Here is a 6097-nt window from a genome sequence, read left to right as displayed (position 1 = left end):
CTGCTACACCTATTGCTCCCACCACAGTCCCAGTGGCAGAGCTCCCTGAGGACTGTTTTGCATGTGGAAGGAGAAGAAACGTGGGTGGGATTTTTCCGTTTTTTTCTGAGCATTAGGAAATCACCTTTCTGGACTCAGAACTAGATGGTTTCTCCTAAAAGTCACTCTGTCCTGCCAATGCCAACTTCCTGATTAGCGGTGGGCTTTCGTCCAGGGCAGGGTAGACTGCAGAGAAAGCAATGGTAAGCTCGCAGCCAGTTAGGGGGTTCTGCGTTTCCCGCTAGCTGCCTCCTGCTTACGGCAAGATTCCACAGTGCATTCTGTGGGAGAGACAGGGTCAGTATACTGACTCCATTTATCCTAGAATGAAACTCCTGTGCCCATAATCTTTAAATTTAGAAAATAAATTAATTTATGGTTTTCCAAAATTCCACAGCAAATATATATTTAATAAATGTTTTCCTTATGATTTATTGCATTGTCTTGTAAGTAGAAGGAGTCATCAAGAACTGGCTGGTGGGATTCAGTTCACAGGAAGTGTAGCGTGATGAATGACAGGGAGTCTGCCATTGAGTCAAAGTGAATAAAAAGAAAAACATTCTAAGAAAAGACAGGAAATGGACATGAATCTAACATTTCTTAATAGTGTTCAGCTTAACATCAATATTTTTACAATAAATTATTTACACTTCTGAGTGAAGAAGCAATAAAACTAGAACTATGCAAAATGGAATTATCATTACAAAGAGAAATAATTTTTATAAATAGGTACAAAAATAAATGTGTGATTACAGTTTCTTTAAAGCATGTTTATTGAGTCTATCTTCAGAAAGATAATATTCTGGCTCCTTCTTCTAACCTAGAAGTATGTCTTTCCATGCCCAACAGATAAAGACTATACACATATCAGCATTCCAAAAATAAAATAATATATTTGGGTTGAACTTCTAATAGTAGATGAGAGACACTGGAGCAGAGACTATTTTGCACCCGTAATCACTACCACGTAACTATTGCTCTTAAACTCCCTTAGTCATTCAGTTTATATTCCTTGGTCCTTTCTCTCTGTTTTGTTAACTATGTCAATCTATGATTCTCTTCTCTTTGTTGTGTGGCACACCACTCATGCTCTAGGGACAAGATTTGCATACAACCGAGACAAATTTCCACCTCTACGCCCTTGGTATCAATGAACCTTGAAGACACTCAATTCCTCTCTGCCTGGACTTCTCCTGAGAAAGATGCACTATCTGTTGCTCCTCACACTTAGGGGAAGGAGAAAATCCCAGAACACAGTTCAAAATGATACCCAAATTTGGTTCATATTTTTCTTCACTCCCTTTTAACTGGGGAAGTTTTCAGGATCCTTATGATGGGTGCATTTTACAGTCCTGCCTCTCAATACGTAAACTCCCATGACACTGCAGACGTTGTTTTCATTGTGGACCAACCACTCACCAGCCTGGACCATAGGGCACAACACCATGCTCCCAGAGCTTGGTGACATTGTCTTAAATGAGCTGTAACTCCCAAAATTCTTTAAACACATTTTTTTTTCTTATGGAACATAGCACTACACTTCTAATATTCTTAAGTTGCTTCTCAGATATCTTGACATCTTAGTAGGGATCAGGACTAATAGAGAAAGTTTCTGCCTGAAGTTTATCTATTCATTTCTGGTTTGTATATAATTACCAGCATTTAGTCATGATGGATAACTTCACAATTCAGAGAAAGCCCACAAAGTACTAATAAAAAAAACCAGCATAGCCAATTATCAACCTAGGATTTTCGAAAGTATCTGGCAAATAAATAAAGATATTTGGGATCTAGGTATGGAGCAATACATAAAAAGTATGTTTTTAATATTTAAAGTAATATTGATAAAAAGATGTGTTAAGCACATTTCCCCCTTCTTCTGTTTGGTTCAGCTAATAATCCTGGACAACACATATAAAATAGGTATAAGGAGACTGACAAGTGGAGAGAATTAAAACAGTTTGGCTATGGACTTCATCACCTGAAGAACAACATGCTGGTAGTGGAACAAGTCAATGTTTTTATCTCTCCTTCTGTGTGTGTGTGTGTGTGTGTGTGTGTCCCCTCTCCCTCCAATCCCCCTCTAAAAAAATCAATCAATCAAGAATAAATACACATATACTGGAAATAAAGAATATAGTCTCAATAAGACAACGTATAAGGAAACTGTTATTTACTGAAGCTAGGGTAAGATTCATGCATTCTTTTCATGCTCCTCTAACTTTACAGAGTAGGGTTTTGAAGTTTCAGTGTCAGTGAAAGAAAACCAGCTTTCTCTTCTCAAGCAAAAAAGACTTGGGAGTTTTTACATTTTTCATAGCAGCTTATCTGATTTGCATTCCCAAACACTCGGTGATTTTGTCTACACGTAAGACATCAATATTCTCTGGAAACAGTGACAAACCACAAAAAAACAACATGGAACTTATAAGCAGTCTAAACTACTAGGAAAAAAACATATTCTTCATATCTTTCTAAAGTCAAGACAAGGAGGAAAGTAAATTTTTTTAACTGCATGTGTTAGGTAAGTAAAAATACACTGTATTTATTTTCAGAACACTTGAAATCATTCATTTCATTGTTATTTATTTTCCAGTTTATCACCCATTTCTCTGACCTTCACCAATTAAAAATAATCTGATTGTTAAAGGTGTATTAGTATGCATCAGAATAATTGATAGTAGTTCAGCAATACATCTTGGGAAAAAGCACTCTGAGATCTCTATAAAACTTAAATAAAAGAAAAAAGTTGCAGTTGTGTTTAGCATTGATGGTATTTTTTAATGTGCATTCCCAACTTAATTCATAGTTAACGCTAAATATGGAATCTGTAAACATTTAATTAGCTTTGTTTTTCAAATTTGTTAGTTAAAGAAAAAAGTCAAATACATCAAGATTCTCATTTCTAGGGTAAGCTCATTTCTTCATTCCTTGGTATGCAAGGTGTACATAAATATAGTTATCAGGGGTTTAAACAACTATAGCCATCAACACCATGCATGATAAAAAAAAAAGAATTTACTGAAGAATCATATATGTCATGTAATTGTGGGAGCATGAATAATGGTCCCCCAAAGCAGTTCACATCCTAACCAACAGACCTGTGAACCTAGTACCTAGAATTTAAAACAACTTTTCAGAGGTGGTGAAATTAATTATCCGGAGATACGGGCATTATGTTGGGTTACCCAAATGGGCCTATGTAGTTACAAGCATCCTTACAGGAAAGAGGCAGGAGTTCAGAGAGGATAGAAGACACTATGCTGTGGCTTTGAAGATGGAAAAAGGTCACAAGCCAAAGAATATACTTATCTCTTAGAAACTGGAAAAGACAAGGAATAGATTCTTCCAGGAAACCTCCAGAGGAAACGAAAGATTAATGAGCTAATACCTATCAAAAATAAAACTATTACATGGGAAAAAAAATTTTCAGAATATTTTTAAATGTTGATTTTTGAGTAATGACCTATCATTTAAAACTTTCATTTCATCTCATTTCCATGAGAAGAAATAATGCAACTTCGGTCATTTTTATGCAAAGCAATTCCCTAAATAAAGATGGGCTTATTGAAACACAAACTTTTTTTTTTTTACCAGACTGTTAATATTTTTCCAATAAGCACGAGAACTGTAGCAGCTCTTGACATTGTGAAAATGCAAAAAAAAAATTAGGAACGTATTTGGACAGTGGTCACCACTCACTCCTTTGCATTCTTTCCTCTATAGTCACAGAACAGATCAATACTATTGGTACCTACGTAAGCTTAAATCATCAAAGTTTCCAATAAATAGTTTTTATTTTAATATATATTTTCTGAAGTTTGGCAAGAAAAATTTAGCTGGTCCTAAAATGTTTTGCTACTGTAAACTCTACGAATTCTTTTTCAGCTCTAGTCATGGGTCCATCAAAATACTTAAAGCTCAAATTCTGCTAAGCATCTATGCCTGACATTTTCTTTCAAAAGGAAATTAAAAGTAATCGATGATGATGGCCTATGGAACTTTCCAATTAAAAGAGCTAATTGAATATCTGACTTCTAGCTTTCACCTCCTAATTTATTATGAATATTCATTTCTAATTTTATAAAATAAAATAAGTACATTTAAAAAAACACTATGGGCATAAACCTTTAATACAAACTATTTTTTTAAAAAGCTACTTTCCATTTTGACCTCATGTTTAGGAAAACAGTAAGTGTGATGCATTTGTTGGGTTGAATGAAATAAACAGTCATTTAAAAAAAATTTTATTATCTTTGATTTATGTTAGTACTATTCTAATTCCAAACTATTGAAGTAGTAGTTGACTTTTAATCTAACATAGTTGCATAATATGTCTTATCTAAAGAAAATCATAAGGGCACATGAAATAATACCTTTAATTCTAATTGAACTGATTCATTAAAGTGACTCATGTGAGGAGTAGTAATACAAAAACCATTAAAAATATATTATTATTGGATTGTTGCCCTGAAATGGAGCATATCAAAATTCATTTTCACACTGGGGAGTACAACTAATGACAGTATAGCCAAATGTCATAATTTCTGAAACACTTTCAATTATTGACAGTCTAATAGAGTTTAAAACTTCCATTGTCTTATATGATGATTGTAACTCCCAATCACCTGTCCCCAAAGACAGAGTACAAAGGCAATAAGATTAGGCTGTACCCCAACAAAGTTCTAGTATTAAATTTCTTCTACATGTTGTGGTGATTAGCAGCTTTTATGATGTCAGTGTATATACTTCCTTTCTATTATTTTTTCAATGTATGAAATCCAAAGGTTTTTATAGATAACAGATATATAATACTCTGTATAAATCTAAAATAAAAAGTGAAATCATCTAGTACAAAAAGAAAGAATAAACTAAGAGCAAAAATACTGAACAGATAGGGGAAGAAATCTCAGGAATACCAGCACCTTGAGGAAGTCATCATAATACTAATGTCTAGTGTCTTTTCGATGATCGTGTAATGACTATCATAGGATTGAATGGGATAAATAAAGACTTTCTTTATGACCTACGTATGTACATGGTTAAGAAACATACAAAGGAGTCATGAAGATAAAAACCAATGGTAGCTAAAAATTTACTCCTCCATGAGGTGGACCTACTCACCCCCACAGAGAAAACAAAATTCTATGAGGGTGGGCTCTTTCCCAGGGAAAGTTCCCAGATCAGAGCCCATTTTCTCAGAAGACAGATTGGGGTGGAAGAGAGGAAAATAAAGGAACTGAACTTGGTACCTTGTCAGAAATGCACCAGTCAAATCAGTCATCCCCTGAGAAGGGAGTAAGTGGAGTATGAGTTTCACTGATTCCCATATTGGCTACTTAGTGAAACGACCTGGGGGTTTTAGAAAATACTTTGGCCTGGGTCCCTTTCTCAGAGCCTCTCATTTAGTTGGCGTTTGTCTTTCAAAATGACGATTTGTTTCCATCTACTTCTAGGTTTTAAGGTAAAACACTGTTACAGTGGGATATTGTGAGCCAAATTTAGTATGACAAAGGAACACAATTTACACATTTAATATCAGATTTAATGGTAAGGATGATTATTACTATGCCAGATGGTTATTAACCACAATGAGTAAGTGATTAAGATAATTGAATGAAGGTATTATGGTTTTGCATACGTGTCACAAAGTTAAGTTCTCTCTGGGGATACTATGAGCCTCTCATCTGTTATTGTACCCCAGGGGTATCTTTTGGCTACACCAATAAGGTCATAGGTTTGAGGACTCATTCTGGAATCACCTTTGGACATTTAGATTTTTACTAGCATTTTCCTACTTCAAATCAGAGACCCAGAGCTCAGAGCTCAAACCGGTAACCTCAGAGTTCTGGGTCTATACTCAGTCCACTGCGCCACCATTGGTAAGGCTTAGCTATAATTCTTTAGCTTTTCTTTAGCTTTCTTTCATTTTTTTTTAATTCAGCAGCAATTAAGGTACACATTTATATATATGGAATTAATTGCTTTTGTTAGAAAATGTAAAAGTATATATATATATATATTATATATATAGTTAGTTAGTTAGTTAGTTAGTTAG

Source organism: Saccopteryx bilineata, chromosome 2 (genome assembly GCF_036850765.1).
Source record: "Saccopteryx bilineata isolate mSacBil1 chromosome 2, mSacBil1_pri_phased_curated, whole genome shotgun sequence".
Taxonomy (NCBI): Eukaryota; Metazoa; Chordata; class Mammalia; order Chiroptera; family Emballonuridae; genus Saccopteryx; species Saccopteryx bilineata.
The sequence above is the reverse complement of the archived record's forward strand: the minus strand, read 5'-3'. Positions refer to the sequence as shown.